Raw genomic sequence first — 16,821 nt, 5'->3', positions numbered from 1 at the left:
ATGCATGTGGCACCATCTGTCTAGAAGATTCAGAAAGACAAGAAAGCTATTTAAATAGGCACCTGTACACCACCCCCTGAAAATATACTATAGGTAATGCAGTGAAATTTAAAATTTTGGTTGCTTAGTATTAACAGAGCCCCTTGCTTCTTCTGTAAGCAAAGAATAGCACAGCCACACAGGAGACAGCCAGGACACCTACAACAGCACCTGCTGATGTAAATCTTGAAATTGGGAGTCTGCAAGAGAAAAGACAGACATTAGGGAATGAAGAAAACATAAAAAACACACTGCAACTCACTAGGGCTAGAATCAAAAAGCAGTCCTTAACATGGCTTGCATTTACACCTGTTCAGACCAGTTACCTGCAGGGACTTCTGTCTTAAGCCGGGAGGGAGACAAGGCCTGAGATACAGAGGACAAAGGAGTAGACCTTCTCCCAGAAAAAGAGGGCTAACAGAAATGGTCTCCGCCATCCAGCTGGTGCACTCACTTCACCTGCAAACACAATTAGTTGGTGTATCCCAGACTGGACACTACAGAAGCTCACAAAGGTCACTCTATTTGCTCCCCAAGGCCTGTGTTTAGAGCACCAGAGCCTCCTGAAGGGAGGGCGCTACACAGCTTCAGCCACAGCAGCTACAGACAGCATTGTTCCCATCCACTGAGCTCCACCTGAAAGCACAGCCACCAATCACAACCTGCTACCTCTTCTGAACAGGTGAACCCTCATCCTCCCAGTCAGTCACTTACTGGCTCAGTGCAGAGTCATATGAACAATCCTTATTCAAAGGATCACATTAGCAGACGCTAAGGTCACCTTCAGATGGCAGGTACGAAGATCTGCAAGTAGACATGCAAGAGTACCGTCAAACCTGTGAGATCCAATGGGATTCTCCAAAAGATGGAGGAAAGGACTTACTGAATCCAGTAGTAGTCAGGCCATAAACCTGAAGGCATCCAGCTGGAACTGCACTACAGATCAGTAGACACGAATTGGAATTGAGCCTGTCAGTTGGCTGTCTAAGAAACACCTGCATACACAAGATGGACCATATCACGGGTTTCCAGACCAAGATCTAGTCCGACTATCTCACACCCACCCATTATTCCCAATGAAGGTAGGCTGGGCGGGATGCATTGGACCCAGGAGTGGCCACACAGCGGTCCACAAAGACAATGGAGAGGCTCATGGTTGGGTGCTGTCCATGCATTGAAGGTTAACGAGGTCTCCTAGGAAGAAGGGGTGCTGGCTGGACTCAGCTCACTCCAGCTACCCGCATGTGAAATGTTGGCAAGGTGTTCAGATCACATTTAAAAATCCTACTTTCCATTTGCACTAATGTGTACACCTACTGCTCATTATAACAAGCGAGAAGCCTAGAACGGGCCCCTGCAGATATTGTGGAGGTGTAGGGAACCCAAGTGGGGTTTGTGAAGCATTGCTGCTTACATTGTGTAGCCTGGGGAAGAAAAAGGACAAAAGAAAGGGGTGAGCAACATGACAGGTCTCTCTCAAATCAGGTAGATTCTTTGTAGTTTCAACACGCCATAATGTGCCGTACATCGTGATCCGCTTTGTAACTTGTCTGGCTTTTCATTAGTATATACTCTGGCCAAGTGGGACTGGTTCCCTTTTACCTGTTGTATTGGCATTCAATCTGCACCACAGCTGGATTTGTTCTTACAATGGGAAGACCCATCAATTGGAGAAGGATTGTAGTACAGGGAGAAGGTGTACACCGGCGAGAGCTCCCAGCATCTAAAGAGTCACACAGTTTAGGCTTTATTCAGCTGACAATGCTAAACTATAAGAGCAAAACCATCTAGATTGGACTCGAACAGCACAGTCAGAGACACTTTGTAGTGAAAAGGTTTAATCAATATAAGTTGCATAAAGCAATTTGCTTTGTAACTTTTCAGGAGAAAAGCCAAGCAAAATGACACCTCGAAAGCTTGTATATTGTAATCTTTTTAGTTGGCCAATAAAAGGCAACTCGGTCCCCTTCAGGCAAAGATGCAAATCTTTCCCAGGATTGTAACAAAAATAATCCTTTTAAAGGCTCCATACCTCTTGATCTGTAAAGATCTCCCCACCAAAGGGCTGACTACTGGCCATTCACCCAAAAGGTTACTTAAGCAAATGTCCAAGCAGTACACCACTCCCAATTTTTAGTACCGATGTTCAAACCAGTTTACTCACCATATCGCATTAAAGCATATTGAGGGTATCGGTTTTAAAAGTTAAATTGTAGATTTCACACCTGGAAAGCTTTAGGAATGCTGGGTTTCAGGAGGGAAAATGGAAAACCTCAACTTAGTTAGGTTTAGCCCATCTTAACTGAACAGAATTTGCATGGCTTCTTCCAAAGGAATAATCTGATATTTGTGAATGCCCACATACAGGTCACGAAAGGGCACTGCACCAATCGAGCAAGGGTCTATGCACACAATGGCAGGCTTAACTACTAATTCCCTCCTTTCTTGCCTGTACTAAAGCCTATGAGCACTCAGTCCGCTAGAAAACGTGAAAGAGAGAGGGGAGCCTGCTAGTGTCTGATCAATTATGCACTTTTGTGCCTAAAACGTCATACCTAACATAAACCAGACCTGAGCCACATAATGAGAGCTTTCAGTAGTAATCTTCGAGAACAAGATTAGAAAAGGACAAATGCGTAGAGCATCTCATCAGCTCACCTCCACGGGTGCTCCCGTGAAATTCCCCGCAGAGGCGCCTTCATCACAAAGGCTGAGTCTGCCGGGCTGGTGACGCCACATCCACCCATGGAAAGATCAGAAGGCTGCACCGCTTTAAATGCCCAACAAGTCCGACTGATGGTGACGTATCACCTCACTGTCGGTGCACTGAGCGGTTACGGTTCATGGAGCGCCAGCTCTCGGCTCAACATAATGCATGACAGCAGGCTTCTGGTGTTTTACATTTGCTCGGCCCTTGAAACGCGGGCTGAGCAAAAAGCATCGCGCAGAAGATAAAGAGCAGCAACACCACGGGCTATCTGACCCTGGTTCACACCACATTTTGAAACAGCAAAGGGAAAATCAACAGCGCAGTAAAGTTTGAAGCGCAGTACAGTCTTTTGTGTATACATCGGAATGAAGCGGCCGACCGCTTAATGATAATAACAACACGCGTAAGCCGAGAAAAGATCACCAATCAGATACCCAATCGCGCTTTGAAATAATCAAGACGCATGAAATACTGAGGTTAATTACGTGTGCCTGGTGAGATCATAAAATTCAATCACAAATTAAAGTACAACGCTGTAAGATCATTCTGGCAGTAAACTAGCAGTTCTTATGTGATCATGAAAGCCGCCAATTGGCTTTTTAAATCCCTCGGTAATTAAAACCTATTTGCTTTATGTAAGTGAAGAAATAAAGGAACTAAAATGTTAAGTGTATGCCTTGAAGAAGTTTCTACCACGAGATTTGCGGGCTGTTGTGCAATTGCAGACTAACACGAAGACCAATGGAATATTGGACAAATGTAGTTAAAGTTGAAATGTAGTTAAATGTTTTCGTGGTAATGGGGTGCTACTAAAACGTTTTTATGTAGATCTAATTTAATCTCACTTTGCATCAAATTCATTTGAAAACGTTTGAGTGATGCAGACAGCTCTAAGGAACTGTTTTGTAAAATCAAACTGAAGCTTTGCAAAAGCTGGTATGTGACAAATATCTTCTATTCACATTGGATTTCCTCATATCTGATTGATTAAGTGAAAAGGTAATAAAAGTAAATCACCTTGTAAAAAAAGTGGAAAGCAACCCCAGGACAGGCAGGCCCAGTTTAGTGGATTGGTCTCAAACAATGCAGAGACGATGATAAATATTATTTTTTGAGCCAAACAGTGGCAGTGCCTGTGGCTGCTCCACGTTGTCCCAATCTGAAGTAACTCTATAGCCGCGTACAACTTTTACCATGTACAGTAACAGCTTGGTGGTGTAAAAGTGACCAGGGAACGCACTTGAACCTCCCAGTTCTTTTATACTGGTGCACAATATACGATTCAAATATCTACTGGGCACACATGTTGAAATGCAAAAGTAAGAATATCTCAACATCGGTCAGTAACCTACCTCAAGTTCACGTCTTATCAGGGCTGGAAGCCATTTGACTCAAGAGATACCCTAGCTGCCAGGATCACTTTAAAATAATTTAATAGTAATATAGTCTCTAACGATAGGTCTACGCTGTAGTCACATGGCCTGGGAGGGCAGGAAAATAATGTCAAAACTCCAGGGGTTGTGACGAAAGGGAAAAGGGAACAAAATTATTCAAGAGAGCAAAGGCCAAAAGAGCACACCGACATTTTCCCCAGCTCTTGTTGTAAATAATTGGAGTTGATTAATGGGTATGGAGGTGATGCTCCAATTTTGTTTCTGCTTTCTGTTTCAGTATTGAATTGCTGTGGACAAACGATAAAACGCTTCAAGACCAATATATCTTCATGAACAATGAAAGCTGCATGAAAGTAGCGCCAGTCATCTCAGGCAGTAGTTTGTCAACCACTGTATCGCAGCACAAATGGTGCGCGACAGCCATCCAGTTGTGCCATCGAAATACAGTGTAACGCACCTGGGTCTGAAACTCGAGAGGGACAAAATCCAGGTGGGCAAGACCTGGGTCTGAGGATGACAGGACCACCGGAGGTCACAAAAGCAGCTCTATTATCCCCATATGTTGCCACAGCACACACCGGGCTGCTTGGTGTGTGGTCACAAAGCGAAAGTGGATAGTTGGCATACAAGCTGATTCTGAGGCAGAGAGGGCCGGGCAAAGGGACAAAGTAACTGGGAGGTGCCAACAATGTGCCTACTAAGTGCTGTGAATGCTGATCTCGAGCTGCTTTTTACTCCCACCCTTCGGACAGTTGAGCATAAAATGGAATGAGTGTGTTTGTGGTTAGTTAAAATCAGGGTGCCTAGATCTTTTTGAAGTTGGTGTGCGGGCCACCTAAGAAAAAAAAAAAAAGCTGGAAAACACGGATCTAGACAATCAGAAAGCACATGAGAATTCTTTCAGCCCGAAGGGAAAGGAGGGAAAAATTAATATTCAAGGGAAATGCAGACATCCTGATCTTAAAGACAGAATAAGATTTAGCTTGGATGTGTCCTTCGGGAGTAGTACAAGACAGGGTGGGGTGAATGATGTGTCAGGGATGTGGGGTCTGTGGATCTTACAGTGTGAGATCAGCCAAGGTGAGATGAGACTGGCAAACCTCCAGTGTATCGGGGTAGATTGGCAGGCAAGTGTAGAATAAAACTAGGGTGGGAATGTCTCTGTGGGTGGGCTAAAACACAACCAATGTGTGGAAACAGTGGAAATGGCCAAGAGCAAAAATTGATTGGGGCAGGAGGGAGAATAAGATTTGGAGTCATGCTATGATATGTTGTGCGCAGACAGAAGTGCACGCTATAAAGATTAAGTGGAGCTGGGGCAGCAGACATATGGTGTGCTACCAGCAAAATGGGGGAACTGGGCAAGTTGGCAGAGGACTGGGAAATTTAAAGTCAGGTGTAGAATAAAAATTTGGGTGGCAGGGGTACACCTGCCTTTCCACACATCTATAGAACAAAATTAGGGGAAGAATGGGGTACAAGTGGATGTTGATGTCACAGACTGAAGATTGACGTAACAGAAGCAAAGAGAAAGCTGGCACCGCACATGCGCTTGTTCGTCCAGCAATATAGTCTGATTTGTCGTGATGGATCTAGTACTGGAAGAGACCAAGATGCATTACTGGAAACTATGATGAGGACCGTGAGCAGGTGGAATAACAGGATAGATAGATAGATAGAGGCACTATATGATAGATAGATAGATAGATAGATAACAACAACAACAACATTTATTTATATAGCACATTTTCATACAAACAGTATTTCAAAAGTGCTTTATATAATAAAGAATAGAAAATAAAAGACACAATAAGAAAACAAAATAAATCAAACATTAATTAACACTCACAAGAGTGCTATTCAATGGCCAGGGGTTAAGAAACACAAAACTCCAGACGGCTGAGAAAAATAAAATCTGTTGGGATTCCAGACCATGAGACTCCAGTCCCTCTGGGCAATCTACCTAACATAAATTAAACAGTCCTTTGGATTGTGGGTTCTCAATGAAGGACTTGATGATGAAGATGGTCATTTAGAGTTCTGCCTTTTAATCCATCCATCATTGTTGGAGTATCATGAAGCTTTGAGTAGGTGAGGTGGCGCAGGCCACCACCAAAAGAAACCGGAAAAAGAAACAAAAAAGAGAGAGTAGGGGTCAGTAATGGGATAGATAGATAGATAGGATAGATAGATAGAGTGAAAGGCACCATATGATAGATAGATAGATAGATAGATAGATAGATAGATAGAAAGATAAAGTGTCACACACCGCAAGCATGGGAGGCAGCTAAAGGGCTTGAGGAAGACAGTTCTGAGGGTAGGTCGGGTGGCAGAGTGCACACCCCTTTTCCCCACTTCCCTGTAGACCATCCCAGGGAGACTCCACCTGGCTCTTGTGACATCACCTGGACCGAACCAATGGAGACAGAACTAAATCGCACCGCGTCTCTGATGTCACGCCTGGTCTGGATCCAGCAATGAGGACAACACATGCCTGATTCCCAAGACCTCAATTTCCTGTCTTCCCTTTAAAGCCTGGCCCTTTCCCCTTTTCCAAGTAGTCTCTGTTTTTGGACTCAGCCAGGTAATCTCCCAGTGCTGATTATTTGTAAAACGACCTTGCGCCAGGATAACACATTATAATGGGTATTGCCCCAAACCTTTCTTGGAGTATGTCGCAATTTTGTGACATTGGCGTAGGGCTCTGGCAGGATGGAAAACTCCTGGAAGAGAAGGGACAGGACCTGCAACATCGTCCAGATGGGGATCGTACCGGGCCGGTTTCAGGCGGGAGGGTGGCCCGTATTTCGAGTGGCCCGTACAGGCTCTGCCCCGCCTGCCCAACTCAGGGCAATCTAGACAGGCCAGGGAGGCACCAAGGGGCTCATAGACTTGGGCTGCTTCGGAAGAGGGAAGCCGAAGAGGGCTGGGTTTGTGCTCTCGATGAGAGTGCCTGCATCCCCTGTGAAGCCGGAGCCCCATTTCCACCTAGGGGAGCCCCATTGGCAGGTGACTAATTTGAAAAACTGGAGGTTTGACCTGAGCTGCCAACCCCAGCAAGTTTGGTCCCTATGGGCAAAAGTAGTAGGGCAGTGGCTGCGCTACAGACACTTAAGCCCTTCTCAAGTCATAGATAGGTGGCTTTGCCACTGCTTCTGACACATCACTCGCGGGTTTCACCTAGCCAGTCTGGGGTAGAGAATTTACAAGTACGGTATAGCTCATAGAGCTCGTAGGAAAAACAAAGGGACGGCTCCTTGTAAATCTGGGGAGCTGAACTGTCCTTAGCCAAACTCAACTGGGGTATGTCCTAAATAATTCCAGCTCCCCTGTACTGTCCCAGAGCTGTCAAGGCCCCTAGCCGTGGCCAACCGGGCTTGGGAATGAGGCGGAATGCAGGTGGAGGGGAGGAGGTTGGTGTGCTCTGATAAACCTGTTGGCGGTTCCACACACAGGCACGGTGGTTGTCAACGGCAGGCCAAAACGTCTGTTCTATTAGACACTGGCAGCAACACTTCCATTGTTGCCTGCCGCTTGTGCTAACGCCGACAGTGGTTAAAGCATAAGGTCAGTATAACCGTGTCCACCGGGAAACCCGGCTGGGTACCAGCTTCACGGTGTCAGCAGTTACGGGGATCAGTTCGAAAATTCAACTGTGGCAATCCTTCCCAAGTGATCCTCCACACCCGGTGATACTGGGGCAGAATCCGGCCTGGAAATTAAAAAGCGGTAAGACACATACCACCCTGGGAATACTTTGGGCCTTGTTATAGATGTAAGTATAAGTCAGTCTCAAGTTGCCTCCACGCCGCAGAATCACGCAGAGAGAGAGATGAAGGGTTTCCCTGAGGACGTGGAGCAATTTCGTGGGCCGTCAAGCAAGGCTGGTACGGCCATCCACCGAAGCCGACGGAACGGGAGGAAACCACGCCTCGGAGGTCGACGGTGACCTCTCTGTGTTGGCGGGTTTCAATTTAAAGAAACGCCGGCTCTTTCAGAAGGGGAGCAAATGGAATGACGACTCCCGAAGTTTGCAAAAAATGCAGTGGTCTTTGTTAACGGCCAGCTTAATCGATCTGTCTATACCTACAGGGCCCCTCACTTTGTATTAGATAACGAACTTCTTTTTATCATGTAGCAATGCATGATGGGCAGGAAAGAAAGCTGCTGCTAGTTCCTACAGACCTTCCGTGGCAGGTCTGCGAAGCAAGCACATGCCCACCTCTTAGGGCCACTTGGGCACCAAAACTCTGAATCCAGGATCGCCTGCTTCTACTGGCCGAATCAATGAGGAGGTTTGTCGCTTTTGGCGCTTCCTGCCCGAGTGTCAACTGCATACCCCAGGAGGGACCGTGCCCTCTTTGTCCCTATTCCCTATTGATGTTCCCTTCCAAAGAATCGGGGTTGATTTGGTTGACCCCTATATTCCCTGTAGCCCGCAGGGACTTTTTAGTACATTTTAGTCTCCGTGGATTACGCTACACGACACCTCAAGCTGTTCCGCTATACCAGCTACGCCCAAAGCCAATGCATCGGGAATTTACTTAGTCATTTCGTGTGGGTGTTCTAAGAAGTCTTGACAGACCAGGCGACACCTTTCACCTCGGAGACGCTCAAGGAGACCAAGTTACTGAAGATAAAGACATTAAAACCGGGCGTGTGTACCATCCTCGGGTTAGTGAGAGGTTTAATCAGAATTCTCAAACAAATGCTAATGTATAGGAGTCAGCGAGGATGGAAGGAACTGGGATCAAGCCCTCCCCGTCCTTTTGCTTATCGGGAAGTCCCACAAGCCCACGGGTTCTCCCCCTTTGAATTCACTGTATGGGCTACAACCTCTCTGCGGCATAGCCAGGGACATTCTAAAGAAGGATGGGAAGAAGAGACTCTCTCCCCTACAAACATATTAGAGTATATCAAGGCAGTTACGCTGATAGATTGGGAAAGATTTGGCCTCCTTAAAGGTCACATGGAAGAAGCACAAGCAGCATAGGCCCATAACAACCGCTGCACGCCTGTTCGGGAGTTCCACCCGAGATCGGGTCATGGTCCTAGTGCCTACCTCCCACTTCCTGTCGCTCCATTGGCAAGGCCCCTTCAATGGGTTAAGTGAGAGGAAGGGGCTGGTCACCATTTGGTGAGTCAAACCCGCCTCCTTTGGCCACGATTGGGTTATCATGTGAACTTGCTGGGAAATCGTAGCTGACAGGGGACTCGGATTCCTCCTCTGCCAGCCCCCGCCACTCTTCGGGCCACACACACCGCCTTAACTTCGGCACGGACTTAAGTCCTAGACAACGGCAGGAGTTGGAGAAACAGTTATCCCGACCGGGTCCGGAGGGCCGTGAACGCCTGGAATGACCTCTGGTTGAGCACAACATTGTGACAGAGCCCGGGTTATTGTCCGGAGAATGCCCGTGATCGCCTCCCGGTAAGCAAGGGCTGAAGTGGAGCTTGAGATCAAGCGAGATGCTGGAGCTAGGTGTGATTGGAGGAAAGTTATAGTCCCTGGTCCAGCCCACCTGTGCGCTCTGCCGGTAAGCCTGACAGGAGTTGAGGTTTTGCAATGACTTCCGCCGGCTTAATCAAGTCTCCCACCGATGCTTATCCAATGCCTCGGAGTGGACGCACCTCGAGAGGCTTCTGACGGCTCGTACTTCACCACACTTTACATGACAAAGGGTACTGGCAGGTTCCTTTAACGGACACCGCCAAGGAAAACGCTAGTACTCCCCTAGCGCACTGCAGCACGGTCCCCATTTGGGTTACACGGTGCTCCAGCAACCTTCCCAGCGTCTGGTGGACAAAGTGCTCCGGCCTCATAATCATACAGTGTTGCCTACCTGGATGATCGGTCATCTATTCCAGCACGGGACAGAACACCTACAGGTCCAACGGTAATAAGTAACACTTGGTGAAGCTGGCCTGATTAATCCCAAGAAATGCTTCTTTGGGTTGGCGGAAGCCAAATATTTAGGCTACCTGGTGTGGGTCGGGTACCGTGAGGCCACAGTGCCCAAAGTTGATGCCATTTCCTGTCGGCCCCGCCTCATAACCAAGCGGCAGGTCCAAGCTCTTCGTTAGCCGGGTACTACCGCCGGTTTGTTCCCCGGTTCTCGAGAGAGCGCCGGACTGGATTTTAACAAAGAAGAGGGCCCCAACATTGTGGTATGGACCGAGAAGACAGGCGCTGTATTTAGTGACTTGAAACAGGCCCCTACGCCTGCACTCTATTTTGATGTGCACCTAACTTCTTTGCCTTTATCCTCCAGGACGGATGGTTCGACACAGGCCTGGGCGCCGCGGTTGAGCCAAAGTGTCGCATGGTGTGGAACACCCCATCATGTACCTAAGCCGGAAACTGTTGGACCGGGAAACCAGGTATGCAGCGTGAAAGTGAGGCTTTACATTAAATGTATGCATTACTCAGCTGAGGTACTACCTGTTGGGCCGAGTTCACTCTACGACCATGCCTACAGTGGATGGCCCTGCATAAGGAGTTGAACTCGGGTCACCCGGGTGGTTTCTTTGATCTGCAGCCGCATAAGTTTCGCTGGCCGCTCATCGCCGGGTGCTCTTCATGCCAACGCTTCGATGCTCTTCTCGGGTCTACAACCTCGTTAGGTCGCATCGCATCCGGACGGGTCGGGGCTAAGGGGGGGCCTTGTCACACACGCAATACGGGAGGCAGCCAAAAGGCTTGAGGAAGACAGTTCTGAGGTAGTCGCGTGGCAGAAGTGCACTGACTCTTTTCTCACTTCCCTGTAGAACATCCTGGGAGACTCCACCTGGCTCTCGTGACATCACTTCCGGGACCAACCAATGGAGACAGAACTAACCTGGGCGCCAGCACCCTGATATCACGCTCTGGGCCTGATCCAATGAGTGGCTAACACATGCCTGATTCCTATGACCTCACTTCCCGTCTTCCCCTTTAAAAGCCTGCCCTTTTTCCCTTTTCCCTCAGTCTTGTTTTAATCAGCTTGTATGCACTCTTGCGTTGGATTATTTGTAAAAACTAATCTTGCAGCCAGGGATACCACATTATATCGGGTGGCTGCCCCAAACCTTCTTGGAGTATTTCGCAATTTTGTACTGTATCCGTCCATCCATCCATCCATTATCCAACCTATTTTTATCCCAACTAAAGATTCAATGGGGGTCTCACAGGCCAATACCAGCCAACATAGGCTTAAGGCACATACAAATCCCAGGCAGGGCACCAGCCCACCACAGGGCTTACTACCACACCAAGCTCACACTAGGGACAATTTAAGATTGCCAATGTACCCTAAACTGCATGTCTTTTGACCGTGGGAGGAAAAGCCAAGCAAAACGTATGGAGAATGGCAGGTTGAACTCCACGCAGGAAGTGTAACCGAAAGCTTAACCCAAGTCTCCTGATCATGGTGCAGCAGCACTACCCACTGCAACCACCATGCCGCCCCATCATTACTGTATGTTATCCCTAAATCATAGCAGATATGCATGTAATGTAAAGGATTTTGAACAGCAGTGAAGGGTCTTCTTCAAATCCTTAGATGAAAAATATCAGCTCTCAAAGCCACAGCTTCGCTAACCCTTGAACTTTGATGAATTTTCTCCATTTTTCCATTTGACACCTCATTGTCCATGACAAAGGCATTTCCTTGCCTGTTTCTCCTGTGCTGACACAGCCTCTCCTTCACCTACATGCACACCCTGTTAGCTAGTCCTGCTTTCAATTGCTTTTTGCAACATTCGGCTACTTGCGCCATGCTGAGCATTTATGAACATAATATAAACAAAAATTTGAAAATAAAAATTTATCACAAATTATTAGATCATTTTTTTCTACAGCATGACCAATTTAAATCAAATAAGTCAAAGTACCTTAAATATTTCCTTTATGTGAATTCATTTTTCTATTGTTTCATGGAGTTGCTCTCTTATTATTGATGTATTAAAACAAGTCTTATATTTCCAATTTCTATAGGATGCCAACTGTTCTTCAGCTGTCATTTCTTTCTCTGCCTATTGTAGAAGTCCAGCCCCGACACACACAGTCACCCACCTCCTCACAGCCCACTGCCTCCACTCCCTCCACTGAGCTCTGTCTTCCCTCCTGACTACAGCTGATGAATGGGAGTGAGGCAGCCTTAAGTCCACCCGATGTGCTCCTGACGAAGCTTCCTATGTGGTTCAGAGGAGAGGTGTAGTCCTTTCTCCTGGTCCTCCAGGCATCCTGGCTCGGCATAGCCCCCAGCCACCTGCCACACTCATATAAGTTTAGGGAATGTCTTCTTTTGTCCAGCTTCAGAGTGGCTCAAGACAAATGAGAGGAATTTACTCTTACAGTTCCACACAGTTCCTCTTTAAATTATGCAAATTTGAAATAATACTTTTTATACAGTAATGAAAAATATATTATATATATCGTATATATATATATATATATATATATATATATATATATATATATATATATATATATATATATACACTGTGTGCACAATTATTTGGCAAGTTTTTTTTTTGAAAAATTTTTAAAGGAAAAAAACACGTGCTATCAGTCAATCCAAAATGTAAAAAAAACCAAACCTTAATGTTTCAGGGGAAATGTGAGTGTAAACATCATCAGGGTACTTTTGGCAAATTATTAGGAAAACTTTGTTGCAGATTTATTATGCAACAAAAAGGAAAAAATAAAAAATTTTCCCATCCCATTGTTTTTTTTCATCTGTTATGTGGAATAATAAACAAACACCTCAAAATTTACAAATAAAATCTCTGACTTTTAAAAAAAAATCAATCAATCAATCAATACCAATAACCCCCCTTCTTTCCAATAACAGTCAAACCCTTTTCCATTCATGGAGTCTGTCGTTTTTGTCGCGATCAGCTTTTGTGGATCGTGACCGCCCCCAACCTCTTCAGAGAGGTGGTTTTTTTTTCCCCCCCAAATCTAGTTTTTTTAAGGGTGCCCACAAGTTTCGGGGGGGTTTTGGGGTCAGATGGGAAGGGGCGCTTACCTTCATCTTTAAGGCCCTTTTCTGGTGGCCCGATGGAACTTAAAAAGTGATGGAGCATTGGCCGATAAAAATCATGGTCTTTTTTCCCGATCACTGTTTGAAAGTGTTTGAAAAAAAGGCAGTAGGTTTTGGGTTGATTTTGAGTTCATCTTCAATAAAAAAGGGCCCAACAAAATTTTTTAAAAATACCAGCTCATACCAGTACCACCTCCATGTTGGGTGGGGCTCGGCCCCTTACATCCCAAGTCCATCCATCTGGTCCATCAAAAGTCACCCCATCCAGGTCCATAAAACCTTTGAAAAAATCTGTCTTTAGATATTTCTTGGCCCAGTTTTTACGTTTTAACTTCTGTTTCTTTTATGGTGGTTGGGTTTCAGCCCCTCCTTACCCCCTTCTTTGGCGAAAACCTTGTCCTGGGGACTCCAGGTGGTTTCAGCCTGCAATATGAAAAGTACTGGAGGATAAGGGTTCCTGGGGCTTCCGTTTTATTTTTTCTCAAATGTTTTGGGTAATTTGCTTTTTTTCTCAACATGTTTTTTGTGACCCCGTTGACTATTTGCAACAAAATGTTTGATGGTTCTGTGATCCCCCACCTACCTTTGCAATTCCAAAAATTCATCCCTCTGAAAGACTTTTTACAATTTTGACTTTTCAGAGTCAGTTAAATCTCTTTTTTTGGGCCCCTTTGCCCGGGGGAAAAATAGCTGCCTAATAATTTACCCTTGTATTTGGGGGGTTGATCTTTGGGCCACACCCTCCCACATTCCCAAAAATACACATCACCGGGCGGGCAAACCAATAAGCATTCAAGTTAATACATTTGGGTTTGGGAATATATCAAAAAAATGATGATATGGTCAAAAACTACTTGCCAAATTTTGGGCAACAGTATATATATATATATATATATATATTTTAAAGGGCCCCGGGGCGCCAGGGGGTGGGGAGGGTTTGGTTTTCCCCTCCAGACCCGGGGCCCCCCTGTTTGTTGGGGGGCCGGTTGGGGGGCATGGAACCCCTTTCCCCCTGTAGGCCCGTGGTCACCGCCAGGGGGCCGGATCCCGGTTTACCCCGGGGTTGCGGTTGGGGCTGGACCCCGGGGGGGCCGAGGCCCCGGAGGAGGGATGCCCCCCCAGACAATGGGGGCCCCCGCCTGGTTAGGCAGGGGGCCCCGGGTACAGGCGAAGCCCAGCCCGGGGGGCCCCGGGCCCCCCAGGCGGCGGTATATCGGGAGCCCGGCACTTCCGCCACACCAGGAAGTCGGGGGTGGCACCGAGAGCTGCCAGGAAGACAGCGACATTCCGCCCGCCGGCGGGCTAAAACAAACAGGGCTCACCGGGGAGCCTTTTTTAAAAGGCCCCCCCCGTCAGTGGGGGAAAGGGGGAGGCAGGGACTGAGCTGGGGGGAAAGGGCGGGGGGCGCCAGGAAGGCACAAAAACTGTGGGCCCCCGGGCTTTGGGGGAAACAGTGCAAAGAAAGGGACTGGGGGGGCCGCGGAGCAAACCTTGTAAATAGTAAATGTAAAAAATGGTGTGTGGTGAAACAATGATGTCCGGTCTCTGTGCGGGGGGTTTCACAGTGGGGTGGCGGATACTCCGCCTGGTTCAAAAGGGGACCTGCAGTTAAACAAAAAATTTCTGTGACGCCCGGCCAAAGCGGGCCCCCCCACCGGCTTTGGGGGCGGGCCTGCACACCCCAGGGGCGTTCCCCAGAAACCGCCCACAAAAGGGGGCTTTCCCGTGCGGAGAAACCCGAAGCCCCGGGGGCAGCGGGGGTCATCGCCTGCGGGACGGACACCACGGCGGGCAGCACAGAAGGGCCCCCCCCGGGGGGGGCCCCCGGGATGCGGGATCCGGGGGGTAAATGCCCTGCCCTGCAATCCCCGGCCCCGGGCGGGCACCTCTATTCTTACGGGAGGACGAACGGATCCCGGCGGGCAGGGGCACGCCCGGGCCCGGGCTGCGGCAGCGCCCCGGGCGGGAAAAAAGGGGCCGACCCGCCGCGGCTCGGGGTCGCCCGAAAGCCAAGGGCCGTCTCCGCTTTTGAGAGGGGAAGGCAAAATGGCCGGGCGGGTGTCCCCGCTGACGACGGGATTGGCGGTGGCTTGCGTGCCCGCCCGATGATTGGAGGGGCCCAAGGGCCTCGCGGCCAAAGGGAGACCCTTTGGGGAGAGGGGGGGGGCCCAGAGGGGGCGCGGGGGGCTGATGGACAGGTAAGCCCCCCGGCGTCTGTTTTCTCTTTCCCCCAGGGGTCGGCGTGTGGGGAGTCCCCGCCCGCCGCGCCAAAAAGCTGTTCGTGTTCTGGGCCCGTGTGGCAGCTGATGGAGATGGCGGGCGCGGGAAAACCACCGGGAGGGGGGAGGGGGCGCTGGAACCGGAGGGGCAGAACAGCGGGGAGTGGGGATTTGCCTTCCCCCTAGAGCAATGGGGTTCCAACATGGCGGACCCAACGGGATGACCCCCCCGGGAAGCCCTCCCCCAGGATGGGGCAGCATAGCGGCGAGGGGGTTGAATAGCAGGGGCCGGTAGGTTTTTGGGGGTGCTGAGTGCCCCGGGGCCTAGCCCCTCCCAACCTGCAGCTGTCTCCTGTGCTTGCCGGGCCGACGGGGCGGGTTTGAGCTTTTCTGTGCTCGACCCGACCGCAGTGCGTCCAAGAAAGGAGGGAACCCCAAAGGGGGGAATGCCCGGGGTTTCCCCCAAGGGGAAAAAGGGCCGGTGCTGGCGCGCCCGGGGGAAGGGGGCCCTTCCCGGGGGAGAGGGAATCCCCGGGGGTGGGGAGCCCGCGAGGGGGTTCCCGGACACAGGGGCGGGCATGGAACCGCGCGGGGGGGACTTCGCAGGCAAGCAGGGGGTGGGGGGGGGGGCAGGAGCACTGCGTGCGGAGGGGGAGGGCCGGGCGGGGAAAATTTTGGCCCGGAGGCTGCCAGGAAGACCGACACTGCCCGCCTTGGGGGGCTAAAAGGGCCCTGGGGCTTCCGGGGGGCCTTATTTGGGGGCCCCCCAGTCAGTGGTGGAAATGGGGGGGCGAAGGACTGGCTGGAGGGGGGGGAAGGGGGCGGGGGAAAGGGAAAAAATGTGGGCCCTGGGCTTTGGGAATCAGTGCAAAGAAGGGACTGGGGTGGGAGCAAACCTTGTAAATAGTAAATGTAAATAAATGGTTTGTGGTGAAACAAGTGTCCGCTGTCTGTGCGGGGGGTTTCAAATATATATATATATATATATATATATATATATATTATCCCCATAGTATATTGTAAGGTTTTTAAAACCCATTGGGACTCCCCCAACGAGACAGCACACTGAAGAGTATCCCAGAAAACCCCCCCGGGCTGTAGAAGCGTTCTTTCCGGGGCAACAGCAGGCTCCCAAACCACTGGGAAAAACTAATCCAAACCGACCGGTCACATAAGGGACATTGCTGGGGTTGCAAAAGGGGAAAATTATAAAGGCGGGGGAAAAGGATTACTTGTTAACCCGAAAAGACCCTTCCCCGACTGCGGTCGATTGGGGAGTGGTAGTCCCCTTAAAAATCCATTCCTTTCCCGTTTACCCCAAAAAAAGTTGGTTTTCAAGTGCGAGACTCAGCCTTGGTTTTTTAGGTACAAGACAAAGGGTGGAAAATATATATATAAAAAGGGTTTCACAAAACCCCGGTTTTGGGAAACAA

At 48.9% G+C, this 16,821-nt stretch overlaps 1 long non-coding RNA gene across 1 annotated transcript; it reads right to left on the bottom strand.

The window, feature by feature from the left end:
* Positions 1 to 631: 631 nt before the first annotated feature.
* LOC120521740 lies at positions 632 to 808 on the bottom strand. Its single transcript, XR_005632185.1, has 2 exons — positions 754 to 808; positions 632 to 675 (listed from the first exon to the last, which is right to left on the bottom strand). It is a non-coding gene; the product is annotated as an uncharacterized LOC120521740 (long non-coding RNA).
* Between the last annotated feature and the right edge of the window lie 16,013 nt (positions 809 to 16,821).

The sequence above is a fragment of the Polypterus senegalus genome, unplaced genomic scaffold (assembly GCF_016835505.1).
Source record: "Polypterus senegalus isolate Bchr_013 unplaced genomic scaffold, ASM1683550v1 scaffold_2630, whole genome shotgun sequence".
Lineage (NCBI taxonomy): Eukaryota > Metazoa > Chordata > Cladistia > Polypteriformes > Polypteridae > Polypterus > Polypterus senegalus.
This window is presented reverse-complemented; position numbering and strand designations above follow the sequence as displayed.